The sequence below is a fragment of the Heliangelus exortis genome, chromosome 1, assembly GCF_036169615.1.
Source record: "Heliangelus exortis chromosome 1, bHelExo1.hap1, whole genome shotgun sequence".
Classification (NCBI taxonomy): domain Eukaryota; kingdom Metazoa; phylum Chordata; class Aves; order Apodiformes; family Trochilidae; genus Heliangelus; species Heliangelus exortis.
The window spans coordinates 119,045,631-119,060,178 of NC_092422.1; positions in this window are offsets into that span (position 1 = coordinate 119,045,631).

Sequence of the window (14,548 nt, forward strand, 5' to 3'; positions counted from 1 at the left end):
AACTAAAGCAGTATGATCTATGTCGTGGATGTATTGTGCTTATGTGCATGATCTCACATAGTCTATTCACCTAAAAAGAAGATAAGCAAGATATACATCAGTATAAGATATTTGGGGCTAATGTAACTGTAACCACACTTAAAGCTATAAAAATGTGGCTCACATTCTGACCTGCTCCATCCACCAAGTACTATAATAGTTTAACAGCTTCATTTAAATTATAATAATGATGCATTACATTGAACTCCAAATAAACTTAAAAGTAATATGAGGCATTCTTTTCAAAGAATGCTTCAATATTTACTTTAACACTAGTTATGAGGACCAGTGCTGCTTTTCCTAAGTTGCTTGAGCTATTTCCTGATCAACCCAGCAACTCCACAGGCAGGAAGCTTGAGTTGTCTTGAATTCCTTGTTCATAACCTATGTGTTTGCTGAAGGATATTTTGATGACAGTGGGTTTGGTCTTCTATTTCAGGGGAAAAAAACCCAACCAACAAAAAAAAACCCCAAAAAGCCAAAGACACTTCCTACCATAAATGAAAGTCTGTGCGTTGTTATCCCACACTGCAACACAAAGACCATGTCATCTAAAAGGAGCAAACCTATGAATTTATCAAGTAAAAGAAAAAGAAAAACAAATTTTAAGGAGTTGTTAAATAGCTCAGTGAACCAATGGTGCTTGTGAGTTGTAAGCTAAATGTTTCCATGCCAGTAGTTTCACATTCTTCAGGTGGGACTAGGAGTAGATGGGAAGCAAACAGGGCTAGAAGCCTGTGAGATGGATTTCTTTCCTGTGCAGTGTTTCATGCCTTTTGGTCATTCCAACTCTCTTTAAACTTCAGGCTCACTCCCAAAGATGTTGCTGTGCAGGTTACTTATTCTGAGAGCTGTGTATTCCCTTGGATTAATTTTTCAATGCTAAGCAGCAGTGAGGTTAATCTGTAGGTGGGAAAATGTTTTGTGATACCCTCTCAGGAAGGAGCAAGTGAACACCCCTTCCAGCACACCCCCATGTTGCTGTCTCGCCTTTCCTGTACTCTCACATAACTGAGTTAGTTTTCCTTCAAAGCACTGAAGCAGTGAGCCTTCTTGGGACCCTTTCCATAGGTAGCATGTGCTTGGTGGTTTTATAAGGTATGTTCTGGTCTTCTGCAACCCCCATACCTGTGACTTGGAGAACAGCTGGTGGGGAAGCAATGTGGTGCATTTCTGCAGACCATACATGTGCACAACAGCATCTAGTGCTCTGGACAGCAGAGGATGCCTCTGCAAGGTGAGACATAGCAGAACTGCTGGTGCAGTTGCAGATCACCCTGGTGTGACCACAGTGTTGTGGTTGAGTGAGCATGTCCTGGCTCAATACAAATACACTTTAACCCAGTGTGCTGGAGATGTCCTTACAGCAGAGTGCAACTATGAGCCATGGGCTCTGATGGGCTGACATTTATTTGTTAGGTCTGCTGCCATGTGCTCTGTCCTGCCACACAGACATAGCCTCCCTGTCTTCAGGTCGTGAAGAGCTCTTCTGTCTTTCCCTCTTCTGTCTTTCCCATCCATCTTTCATGGATGAGCAAGTGTTGCCTCTTGGGTAGCATTTTAACCTGTGGGGCTGAGAGCACGTAGCAAAGAAGGGCATGGCAATTCTCATGGCTCAAGTGGAAGGGCAAAAGTAAAAGGACTTACCCGAGCTTGCCTGGCAGGCCAGCTGCACAGCACTTCTGCCCTTCAGCACACCGCCCTGTTTAGTTGGCCAGGCTGATACAGAAGCATCTTGTGTTTGCAGGGTGTTGATTCACAAATGATGAGCTGAGTTCAGGAACATAAGTTTCTTTCTTCCCATGTATTTCAGAGGTCTTTCTGTAAATGCACTCATATGTAGGCTGGGACATTCCTTGGCCATTAAGCTATTTGTTTACTGTAACAGTGCTTTTTTGGCAATAATTTTGTTTCTGCTTATGAAACTAGAAGCAAAGCTCTTGTAGAACCCTGATCAGCTATAAACGTACAATTCTTCTAAAAAATATGGAAATTAATATTCACTGTGCAGCTTTACAAATATTTTAGATTAGCCACTGAGATACATTTAAATTAATATACCTGATATTTGCAGATGATAGCCACAAAAGTATCTATAAGTAGTAATAGCATTGCTGGCTCACGGTATATGTACTGCATGAGTGTTGGTTTGAAGTTAGCTTTGCTGTGAGCAAGGTAAGTTTTCCAGAGATCCTTCTACCACAATTTATTTGGTGGATCTATGATTCTGTAATTTTTTTTTTTTCTTTTTTTTTCTTCAGGAGTTTAAATGAGGACAGAGGCATATAGCCAACACGATAAGGAGATCCCTTTTGGGGCTCTCCAGCCTGTACTTAATTTTTCTGCTTAGTTTAGGGAACAAATGAGAATGCAACAAGCATTTCCTTCCACAAAACTTCCAATGCTCTCTAGCATTATTTCTTTACAAATAAAAGTATGCCACATCTTTACGTTTTTTTCCCTAGGAGGCAGAAACACCATCAGGAATGAAATTTTCTAGAACAAATAATTTCAAGACTCGAAAGCTAATTCTTTCAGTTACAGCTCTGTAGGACACCAATGTTTGTTCTTCCTGGGACCAACTAAGATGAAGCTAAGGGATTTGTTCCTATCTTTCACTTGAGTAACTCAGTGGGAACTGGACACTATGCTTCAGTGAATTTTTATGCTTTATAGAATTTTTATGCTTTATAGAATTTTTATAAGGACTAGCTAGGAACCACTAAGCCAACCATGCCTTTTATATTTTTCATAACATACTGTATCATGTGTACACAAACATTCTTTTGTTGAACAGAAGGAAACAGCTTAAATCCCAGGATATAAATAATATATAACTTGTTTATTTTTCAACTTTAACAGTAGTATTTGCCTAACTACATGAACTTTTCTGATGACAGACAACTTAATATTTCTGGCTACAGCACATTTATTCAGCATGTTTGATTGTACTTCTTTGTGCCCACTGGGCTTATGGTGAGAAACTTTAACCTGTCTGTGATGAATCTGTCTGCACCTACCTCGGCCTGAGCTGATTTTAGCTTGTTTTAGCTGTGGCAGCAGTTTTCTAGTAGCCAGGGAACAACTGAATAACTTTTTTTTAGGAAAATATTTGAATACCACATACAGTAAAGGTGTAGCTGAGCTATGCCATTATTTAGTAAATGTGGCTACAGAGGCTACGGTGGATCTTTAACGAAGACAGTCAAAGTTAATCAAACTTTAGTTGGGAACCAGTGAAAAAGAAGTAACTAAGCAGACTATGTTAGCAACCAAATAAAATATAATTCCTGCTTGGTGCAAGAATAAGGAGGAAAATCTCCATTAGCAACATATATTTCCTGAAAAGCAATTTAGTGGACACCAGGCCGTGACTCCACACACTTCCTCCCCCCTCTTCTTCTCATGGAAGACACATCCAGATGTAAGACTCATGGGGCATCATAGTGATGAACAAAACTCTAGAGACTAGGAAGTGTCTGGGAGGATGTAGGTGAAGGTCCCTCCAGGGAGTTGCCTCCATGGGGTGAGCCCCATGCATTATCACTGCCTTTTTGGACGGTAATTGTAGTAGGTGATTCCCCCCCAAGGGGCACAGAGAACCCAATATGTCAACTAGACCCATCCCAGAGGGAAGTCTGCAGCCTCCATGGGACCCTGGTTAGAGACATTATTAGGAAACAGCCCTCTGATAATTACCTGCTATTCGTTATGCAGGTTTGGCAGTGATGATGTTGTGGACACAAGTCCAAATGTCCACCATCCTGGGGCTCAGGCGATGGAGGAGGCAGGCGTTGCTGAGACCCGGCTGTCCTCTTGCTGGGATGAGCTGCAGCGGTTCCGACAGCGGATCTCCACCGACCCACTGCTGGCCCAAATGCCGCCCCAGGATGGGTCCCCTACGGCCCTGCCAGTCGGTGGGGCTGAATGGGGTGGACGGGAAAGGGAGAGCGGCTGCTGGGGACGGCATCGGCTTCCCGGAGACACGCAGCGCTGCCTGTTGCGTCAAACGGGACGGGATGGGAGGGGGATGCGGGGAGGCCCCAGTCGAGCCCTGGAGGAGGGCAGTGGGATGGGATGGGATGGGATGGGATGGGATGGGATGGGATGGGATGGGATGGGCCCGAGAGCCAGCAGTGTGTATGGGGCTAGGGAGTGACCAGCATCTTCAGGGCCATACTGTGAGCATGAATCGCTCAGGTAACACTATTCTTACCGTATTTATGTAGGATTTGACACATTTATGCCTTTGAGAATCCATCCAGGTGTTAGAAGTGCTGGAGCTCTGCTGTGAAGTCATTTCAGGGGTAATTGCAAGTGCTTGGAAAAATCTCAAGAAGTTAATGCACTTCTCCACTTCTGGCCATTTTTTGTGACCTGAGCCTTCAGTTCCTTACGTGTATGTTATCCCCTGATGTGTGTGAGTACTTTTTTCCTCAGATACATGTTTGCAACTGTCTTTCTGGAAAAGAACTGCAGGAATTGTCATTGCCCTTGGTGTGTTTTCACTCTTAACATGGATTACCTTGAGGGAGTGCATTTATTTTAAGCAACCTCATTCTGGAAGGAGGAATTTTGTACCTCTCTCTTTCATTACCCTGCCACTTAATGGCTAAGGTCTAAAAGGTTTTTCTGCTGGGTGTCAGCTCTCCCACACACAGACATGCTGCCATTACAGAGAGATTAAATACAGAAAGAGAAAGTGAAACAAAATTGTATTACAGCTTGTCCATCTACAGTTGTTTCTGGTACCTTTAACTTACAATTAAACTTAATTTCTTGAATTTTCTGCCATATTTCATTGTACTGCAGCATGGCAAAATGCTGAGGAGTGACAAAGGCATAAACAGGGAGGCACTACTGACTTCTTAACGTGGCTCTGGCCTGTAGAGTTACTTTTACAGCAGAGTACATTGAACCAGAACCTGTTTAGGGTCAAATTTTAGCTGATTCACAGTAGATAACTAGTGTGGATGTTTGCATTCTTTTTCAAAGACAGCTTTCTGCTCTGACAGGACACCTGCCATGGTGACTTTGGCATAGCTGGAATTTTGCACTTGCACATGCTGAACTGCATGCTGGCACATGCCCAGTGTATAAGCATGCAGTCAAGGATTGCTGCACACACTGTATAACTGGGAAAAAAACTAAGACCGAGTACAATCCTTCAGCTGTATTTTGTTCACACTTCAGTGCGAGTCACAGGTATTTTAAAGCTGGAGGAAGCAGGTCCAGAATGCGCAAATGTGTGTAGTTGTATTTTAAACACATAAGGATGTATAAATAACATTCTCTTAGTTTCTTCATTTGAGCAAAAGATCCACTTAAATTTCCACATGTGGAGCCATGCCCTGATGACTGGTTGTGCTACAATAAAAAGTGCTGCTATTATTCGGGAGCTATGGCAGATTGGAATTCCAGCCAGGAGTTCTGCTCTGACTATGGGGCTTCCCTTGCAGTGATTGACAGCCAGGAAGATTTGGTAAGCTGTCCAACACCTTGAATTTGGTGCTACATCTGTTGCCCTAACAGTTTCTTCAACTCCGTTGCTTGTTCACTTTCATAACCTGAAGTCCAGCATACTGTGTGGGAGACTTGTCTGATGAAAGTCAGTACAAACCTTCAGACTTCTTCAGGGCAATTAGTAGAAATTCTGTTATTCCCTTAGAGGTTACTGAATAAATTGAAAAGAAAAAGTATGTGTAAATTATCAGTAAAGTCTGCAAGAAGATAAAAATGGAGTTGTGACTCCTAATCATTAATAAGGAAGCTGTGGTTGGCTTTTTTGGTTTGTTGCTTTTTTTTAAAACTGGCAATTTATGTATGCAGTTTAGTTTAAGCAATTTAGTCTGCCCTCTTCCCTCACATCCTCTTCACATTCATTCCTGCTCCAGGGTACAGTCTAAACACAGTCAGCAGCAACTCCCACACTAAATATAACCTTTACACTAATGCTGAGTTTACAGGGAACTGATGCACATACATGTGTTTTTTATCTTTTTGATATTCTTTAAAGACACAGTTCTTTTGAAGGGTGCTTACTTTAATACAACAAATGGTTTAGTGACAAACTGAGGAATAGAAATGTGTTTTTAGTTCTGTGCAAAATAGTCAAGTTCTCTGTTTCCACAAAAGGCAAAACCAGCTGTGGTGATATTATGCTGGGAACCTCAGTATTGTAATTGTTTGTGCAGTAGGTTCTATCTGGTGGTTTTTGTTTTTGTCAAACCATTTTTCTTTTTACTATGTTCTTTTGATGTCCTGTAGACTCCTGCCAACACAGGGTGTTATATATAGATGAGAAAACCAAAAGATAATTACAGCAAAGCAGATCACACAATTGCAGAACGTTAGGGGTTGGCAGGGACATCTGGAGACCAATCCTCCTGACAGAAGAGGTTGCACGGGATAGTGTCCAGGCAGATTTCTAATGTCTCCAGAGATGGAGACTCCACCACCTCTCTGGGTGGCCTGTTCTAGTGCTCTGCCACCCTCAAAGTAAAGAGCATCCTCATGTTTAGATGGAACTTCCTATGTTCAAGCTTGTGCCCATTACCTCTTGTCCTGTTACTGGACTCCACTGAAAAAAAGACCAGCCCCATCCTCCTAGCAGCCACCTTTTCAGTATAAGCAATGATAACATCTCCCCTCAGTCTTCTCCAGACTATAAAGACCCACGTACCTCAGCCTTTCCTCATTAAGAGAGATGTCCTAGTCCCCTAATCGTCTTCATAACCCTTTGCTGCACCCTCTGCAGCAGTTCCCTGTCCTTCTTGAACAGAGGAACCCAGAACTGGACACAATACCCCAGGAGTGGCCTCACCAGGGCAGAGTAGAGGGGGAGAACAACCTTCCACCACCTGCTGGACACACTCTCCTTGGTGTACCCCGGGATGCCATTCACCTTCTTTGGCCACAAGGGCAAGAATTACTGGTTTATGGCAATCCTATTGTCCAGCAGGGCTCCCAAGTCTTTTTCCACAGAGCTTCTTTCCAGCAGGTCAGCCCCTAACCTCTACTGGTGAATGGGGTTATTCCTCCCTAGGTGCAGTATCATACACTTGCCCTTGTTGAATCTTGTAAGGTTTCTCTCTGCCCAGTTCTGCAGCCTGTCTAGGTCACGCTGGAAATGTGTTTTCAGAGACTACTATAGGATCATAAGGAAAGAACTGATAAAGTGTTTATTTGTATTGTAAATGGCACACTATATGTATGCTGTCAAAAATCCCACAGTTTGGATTTAGGTAGCCTCAACTGATTACAGGCAGGAATAAAAGCAACAGGAAAACAGGAAACTCTCACAGTAAAAGTGTGAAAACTGGGAAGCTGAAAGGATTTTAAATTTATGACTTGCATTGGATAGAGGTGTAATGTAACTGACATCCAGGGAGTTATACTGACATAAGAGACAAACTACATCAAGTCAGGCAATGTCTCCCTGCTAGCTACACATCCTTGTACTGAAATTTAATATTCCTGATTTTACAGTGAAACCAACATGCTACTGTAATGTGATATGGTGTGTCTAATGACATATGTGGATGTTTTTCATGATGGGATGGGACAGGGTATAGTTACATAAAGTCAGTAACACTTTGCATGACTATCAACTAAACAGCTGGGATCTCATTGACAACTAATAATGAATCTAGGGTTTCCTTTAGCATTTCAGCTAACTGAATTCATGAGTAAAACATCAGTGACCTGTGGAGACAAAAAGAAGTCCACTATTCTGTGATGCAGTCTGTGTGGTTTTATACAAAAACCTATATAGTCATAATAAATAAAAAATCTAATAGCCATATGTTGTTTGGTTTTGTTTCATCTAGAACTTTATATTGTACTGAATATGCATGGCTGACTTCTGAATTGGGCTGCACAGGAAGGGAGGCAAATTCTTCTGGGTGAACGGAGAGTCATTTGACACAAACTTGTGAGTTTTCTTTTAAGTTCAGTATGTGAGAGATGAGTCAGTAGCTTTTTTTGTCCAAGCAGAAAAGTTATTTTGTGTTACATATTCTGCTGTAGATAATCTGGTGTATTTTACCAAACGAGGGCTGTCATTTGGCTGTAAAAATGCTAACACTAATGCTAATGAAACTAGTTATGTCCCCAGAGAAGTGAGGAAGGGGCATCACTGACTGCTTTTTCATGTGGCTGCATAGCAGCTGCTATTTTATTCCTTGAGTAACTTGTTTCTGTACAATCCCACTACAGGAGATGAATTAACATTTGCCTTATTAGGAAGAATTAGCTTGTCCTCTTGATCTTGGGTTCAACACTCAGCCAGTACAGACAGAGCCTCCTAACACCAACTGCAATGCACAGGCCCACATCAGAAGGTCACTGGGTTGTGCCTCAGCAGGCACTGCTTTCACTCACTGTATCTCAGATATTGGCTTTCTCTGCTGCCACATCCTGTGTATTCTGCAGACATTCAGCAATATCAGACCCAAGAGGTTGCAGGGCCCCACTCTCTGCTGGAGGAGTAGTGCTACTGTGGGTCCCACTGGGATCCCCTCTCTCCTGCTTTGGAGAATTGTGCTCTTTATGCTTACAACACTTATGTTCACACGCTGTGAAGTACAAGTACACATGGTACTCCTCTGTGGGGATCAAAGCAGCTTGCTTTAACAGAAGGTGCATCTGAGCATCACCATGCATTTAATGTGCACGTTAATCCTGATCCTCCCAATGAGAAGCAGGGCTCATTCTCTATCTTGTTCTCTGCAGTCTTTAAGACCTAGTTTTACAAAGAAATGTGTCTTCTAATTTTTAGGACAAAGTTCTGCTCTAATTTTTGTTTTTCTCTTGGGATTTTAGGTTTCATATCAATGCAACAAAAGATGGAGACTGTGTCCATATAGATTCATATTTCATCTCTACCAGAGGGTGCTCCTCACACAAGAACTGGATTTGCACCATTGGTTAATGTAGTCCCAAGCAAGCTCTTAGAAGGGAACAGCTGGCTGTGCAATATAGAGTTTCTCCATGAAAAGTTGGAATTCAGCTTAATTTTTAATTCCCTCACACACTCTTCACATTCATTCCTGCTCCAGGGTACATAAATAGAGTCGACAGCAACTCCCACAGTTTTACTACTGAAAATCCTTGCTGTAGATGGTCCACAGAGGCAAGAGGTTCTGTGGTGACGATCATATTCAAACTTCTTTTGGGGAAGCAATAAGGATGTAATAGTGACTCTGTGAGAATGAGGTACCTGGTTAAGAAGTGGAAGTACCAAGAAGAAATGATGCTACAAAGGGGGTTGCAAAGAGCAGACATTGCTTCTTGGTAATAGAGTTTCATTGTTCAAACTGCTGACAAAGCTGGCAGTAGATGAGCTTCTTCAGAACTTTTCACAGATGTGAAACATAATTTTTTTTTGGCATCTGAAAAACCTGTTTGATGAATACAAAGATCTTATTGAAAGTGCAACACATAGTAAACACAATGGTTTTTTTCCTGTTTTCTGTGGAACTTAGTAATTCTTTGTCTGAGAACTTTCAGTTTGTCTTTGTGGTAAGTGGATGAGATTTCATCAGATGTTTTGACTTCCCTTCTTCTTCCATGAGGTTTTCAAATGTTACTAGTATATAATGTCCAAGTATATAAATGTGAGCCTGGTAAACCAGGAAGGCAGATAATGAGTAGGTCCTCTAAAAAATGGCACTACTATTACAGGCATATATAGTGGGGTGGACTACAAATACTTTTCTCTGTCCCTGTAGACCGATCTGAAAAGATGACTGTTACTTCTCAGAACTTCCCTGAATATGTGGCAGCAATAGGAAAGTTCCTGAACTGAATCACACACAACAGTCATTTCAGGAGGGCTGACAAAGTCAAATGTATTTAGAAGCTGACAGACATGTATATCTAGCATGGGGAGTGTGTTATGTTATTTATCTGTTTGCTGTGTCAGGGAAAAAAAAAAAATTTTTTTCTTGCCAGCTAAAGCTAAAGCTTCTAAGTAAAACATGGCTATTTTGTCAAGTGACTTGTGTGGGCCAGGATAGTTTAACAGTCCATGGGATAGATGCACTAGAACTTAATATCATAGCTCTTTGCAGTAATCTGTTTAAATTCTTGGCATGATTCCCTGAGAATGGGCAGGAGGGGCATGGAAGATCTGGATCTTTGTTGGCTCCTGCCTGGTCACTCTCAGGTTCAGCAGATATCAGTACAATGACCACCTCCCAAGATACATGATTTGCAAAGGGTGGTTACTGTCTTTAAAAATGTGAAGCAGAAGAAAGCCCTTTTAAGCTAGGAAAATGTTCTAGTCTGGAAGCAGAAATAACATATTAAGCTCACAGAAGCTCACAGGGAAGGTGAAGAATCTGGCATTTCCATCTCCCAGAAAGAGGAAGAAGAAAATACAACTTGCTATAAATACACTTGGCATTTACCTAGAAATGTTGTCCTTTGAAGGGAAAGAAGGAGGAGAAAGTGAGAGGACAAACTGGAACAGAGTATTCTACAGAACTTTCTTCTCTGTGGTCATTCCACAAAAAGCACAAGAAGAGAAGGGGCGGCGCCTTCTAAGGAACCATGGACAGGCTTCAGATTGCCAGGGTAGGGACATACTTCCCACCACATGTCAACAGTCCTGTTGAAAAAGCACCAAGTGACAGATAGGGTGAGAAGTTTGTTTTGCTGTGTCTGTAAATTGCCTTGTAAATATGCCAATAAATATGCCAACAACTTCCAGTTGTTGCTCCCTGCCAAGCTTTTGGGTCTCCTTTGTCACTTGAACTTGCTCCTCTTGCTTTAGATTTGTGGTGGTACAGGAGAGCTCTGTTTAGCTTATGTACCTGCTTCCTTACACATTTAGTTACTGTCCCTAGGTGGGCACAGGATCTTTCTCAACAGTGGAATTCACAAGCCCTTTGTAGGAGCATGACACAGGCTGCAAATTCATCACGAGCCTTACTGATTCTAAAGGGTCACCCCTGGGGTGATCCCTTCTCCCACACTCCATCCCAAGGGCTTAGGGCCCCATTTTGACTCTGCTGATCTGTTGATTTCCTGGCTTGACCTCAGACCTGTCCTCATGATCTGGGTGCTTGGCTGAGCCAGCCTACCAACAGCATCCTCCCTGCTCACATTAGAAGGCTCACATGGCAGATAAAGTACAGATAACTGTTAATAACCAATTGAAATAGCTTTAAGAAAACTAAAACCCAATTGAACTTCCCCTCATTTAAAACCTTTTTTTTTTTTTTTGTCAAGGAAAACTTGCACAATATTCACCAGCACAATATTCACCACTGTTGTGAGCTTCCCAAGCAAAGTTAGGTGAGGAACATAGCAACAGAATCATAGAAGTGATTTTGTAATGCATTTCAAGCAGTTGAATTGCTGAATGCAATTTCCTTTGAAGCTTTCAGCAAGAATAACAACACACAAAAACACAAACCAAAAATTAATATTTGGATAATTTTTGCTGTGCACACTACCTGAATTATTTAACCACTGTAATCAAAAGTGAAACAGGCTAGATTTATTTCTTGCTCTTCTAGGTTACAGAGTTCTAGTACAGTGGGCTCTTTGACAAGCAGATCAATTTTCACTACATAATTCAAAAAATCCAGCATGCTTGTCTGTGATAAGTTAATACAATACTTACTGGATTTGTTGTTACAACTGAATGACATGTGTTTCCCTAAGTAGTTTCCCAGTTCACCAAATAACATTTTTTGTCTCCCAAAGTATTAAATTCCCCTGTGATTCCACTGTGCTTCCCTCCCATACTTGGACATGCTGTGAACAGTATCATTCCCCAGTGGATTCTATAATAGAAAAATTATGATTTTTATTCAGAACCATTGACTGGTACAGGTAAATAAGACCAGGTGGTGAGAAATAAATAGCAGCTACAGCATATTCTTCTTCGATAATATAGTAATAGATTGGCTATTAAAAATTCATTAATACATTTTCTTATCAATTTTGTCAAAAGCCACAACTGGGGCGCAAGAGGAGTTGATAAGGCACTAAACAGAGAAAGTCCATGCATTAACACTCCTCTTGCCTCTGATTACTCTGAAAATAATTACTTTTATTGGAATGTGTTGCAGTACAGCATCATATTTGGTCTTATTTCCCTAAGTAGGCATGACAGGCAAAAACAAGTTGCTGACTTGTCCAAAAAACTTTACAATACTTTTTAATGCATTCTTAAGTGATATATTGGCCAGAAACAATACTGTTGTATTTTCCTATTCCCCTTCTAGAAAAACACATAATTCTTAAGGGAAGTGGTAGCTAATTTTTGATATGGTGGGGCCTTTGCCCACCTGAAAATACAGGATTTATTTCCTGGGAGTAATAAGTTTACATCTCACACAGATTGCTTAAAGGGAAAAAAAGGCCAGAACAAAAATTTTTAAAAATTACTATTTTGATTTATTTTCAGTGGCTGTTATTTTGCTTAGTCAGCTCTAGTCAGCTCATGAGCTTATTCTCAAAAGTAGAAGACTTCAAGTGATATGGTGACCATAACTCTAGAGATTTATATAAATGTTATGTATTTGTTTTGGACATAAATTATATTAATTTTTTGTCCATAGTGAAGAATCCAAAACCATGAAAAAAAAAAAAAATTAAAAAAAAAAATCATGAAATTAAATGGTGGAGAAAGGTCCCAATGCCTACTCTGCCCCATTGCAGGGACAGCAACACACTATTACCTTTTTCATGGGGAAAAAAGCTGCTTCTAAAGCAGAAGATATCCTTTAATTAGAGGTTACATCAGTGCTTCAGGTCCTGGGACAGCACAGGCCTTTATGCCAGGAATCAGACAGGTCAGTCTGGAGGCGATGAGTAGCTGCTGCCCTTGGGAGAGCTGCTGGGGTCAGGCATCTCTGACTCACACCTCGCTGAGTTTTGCCAGAATGCTGCTTGCTGCCTCATGCTGAACTCCTAGCACCTGACACCAGCTTCATGGCCTGTGTAGCTAAAGGTCTTGAGACAGGTATTGTGGTCTCTGACAGCCTCTGCCTCTTCTACCATCCTCGCTAAGCACAGGATATGGCTATTGCACATCTGCCCACAGTCACTGGCTCTCCATTTCCCCCACACTCTTATCAATCAAAGACCAACCAGGGTTGGTTTAAATTGTTTAATCTTGTAATTCAGCCACGGACATGCAGTTATATTTAGCATTGGTTAGGGAAAAGCTCACTGATAAGTCTGCTGTGCTTCATGAAGTCGTAGCCAACACCCATCTTCCTCACTCCTCTTCCAGTCTTCTTTCTCCTTCAGACTCTGGCTATCTCCAACAACTCATGCTTCTGAGTTGTTTTTTTTATGCAACTCATGCTTCTGAAAAAAGGCTATATACATATACAAACTTTTCTTCAGTTTAAATGGTTTAAATGGAATATAATTCGTGATTTATTTGATGGTGCTGTAGAGACATCTAGTGACTATTTTCTGTTATTAAAATGTAAAGGATTAATGTTGCAGGGCATAACTCTTTAAATATCCTTCTAGTGATTGGTACACCTTTACATGCTCTCCTCAAATCCACTGACAAAATAATTTTGTCAATTCTGTGCAACTAGTAAAAAAAAGGATGCAAAACAGTGATCAAACATCACTGTCTTCCAAGCCTCCAGAGATTCTTTTCTCATTTCCCAAGGGTCCTGTGGTTGGTCCCAAGAGGACAAAATATTGAATGTTGTGACTTACTGCCATGGTAACTACATTTACTTCATCCTCAAATAACACTTCTGCTAGAGGGAATTAAAAAGAAAACCATATTGGCTTCCTTGATAATGTCCCTAGGAAGAGAGGAGTAGTGTGTGGTCTAGAGCTGGCTGAAGGGAAGAAATTCCTCTGGGAAAAGAATTTTGGCATTATTTTAAGTTATCATAAAACTAGAAAATTTAGAAATTTCTATATGGAGGAAAATGTAGAAAAAAAAAAAAAAAAAGGAACTTTGTCTAATAGCAATATTTTGTTTCAAATCTAACTTTAAAAATCAAGTTTACTCCATATGAATAAAAATTAATTTAAAATATTTTAAATTAGTTTTTTTAAAAAAAGAAAACAAAAATCTATAAAAAGATTTGAAATGAGTGTTTCAGCAGTGTTAAATATTCCCTCCATTCCTCATCTCATCATTGCTTTCTGGTTTTAACCCTGATCTAACCCAGTTTAGAGGGAAGTGATCTGATAATCACAAACTGAAACTATCTAATAATCACGATCTAAGTTTTCTGTTGGAATACATTTTAGTGTATGGTTGGTTTGAAAAAAATACGTATATATGTGGTGTGTTGCCAGCTCAAGTTATGTATGGGCTGAAGGTCACAGTTTACCAGAACAGTCATAAAAATCGCAGCTAAACTGTTTTTAATAGACCATACACCAACAGAAAGGGGCAAAGAACTAACAGCTTCACCAAAAGCTACAAGGTGAGAATTTACATTTGGAAAAAAATTTAAATAAAGTGTCTCATTTCCTTCCGTTGCACAAACATCTAAACATTTCTTTTGAC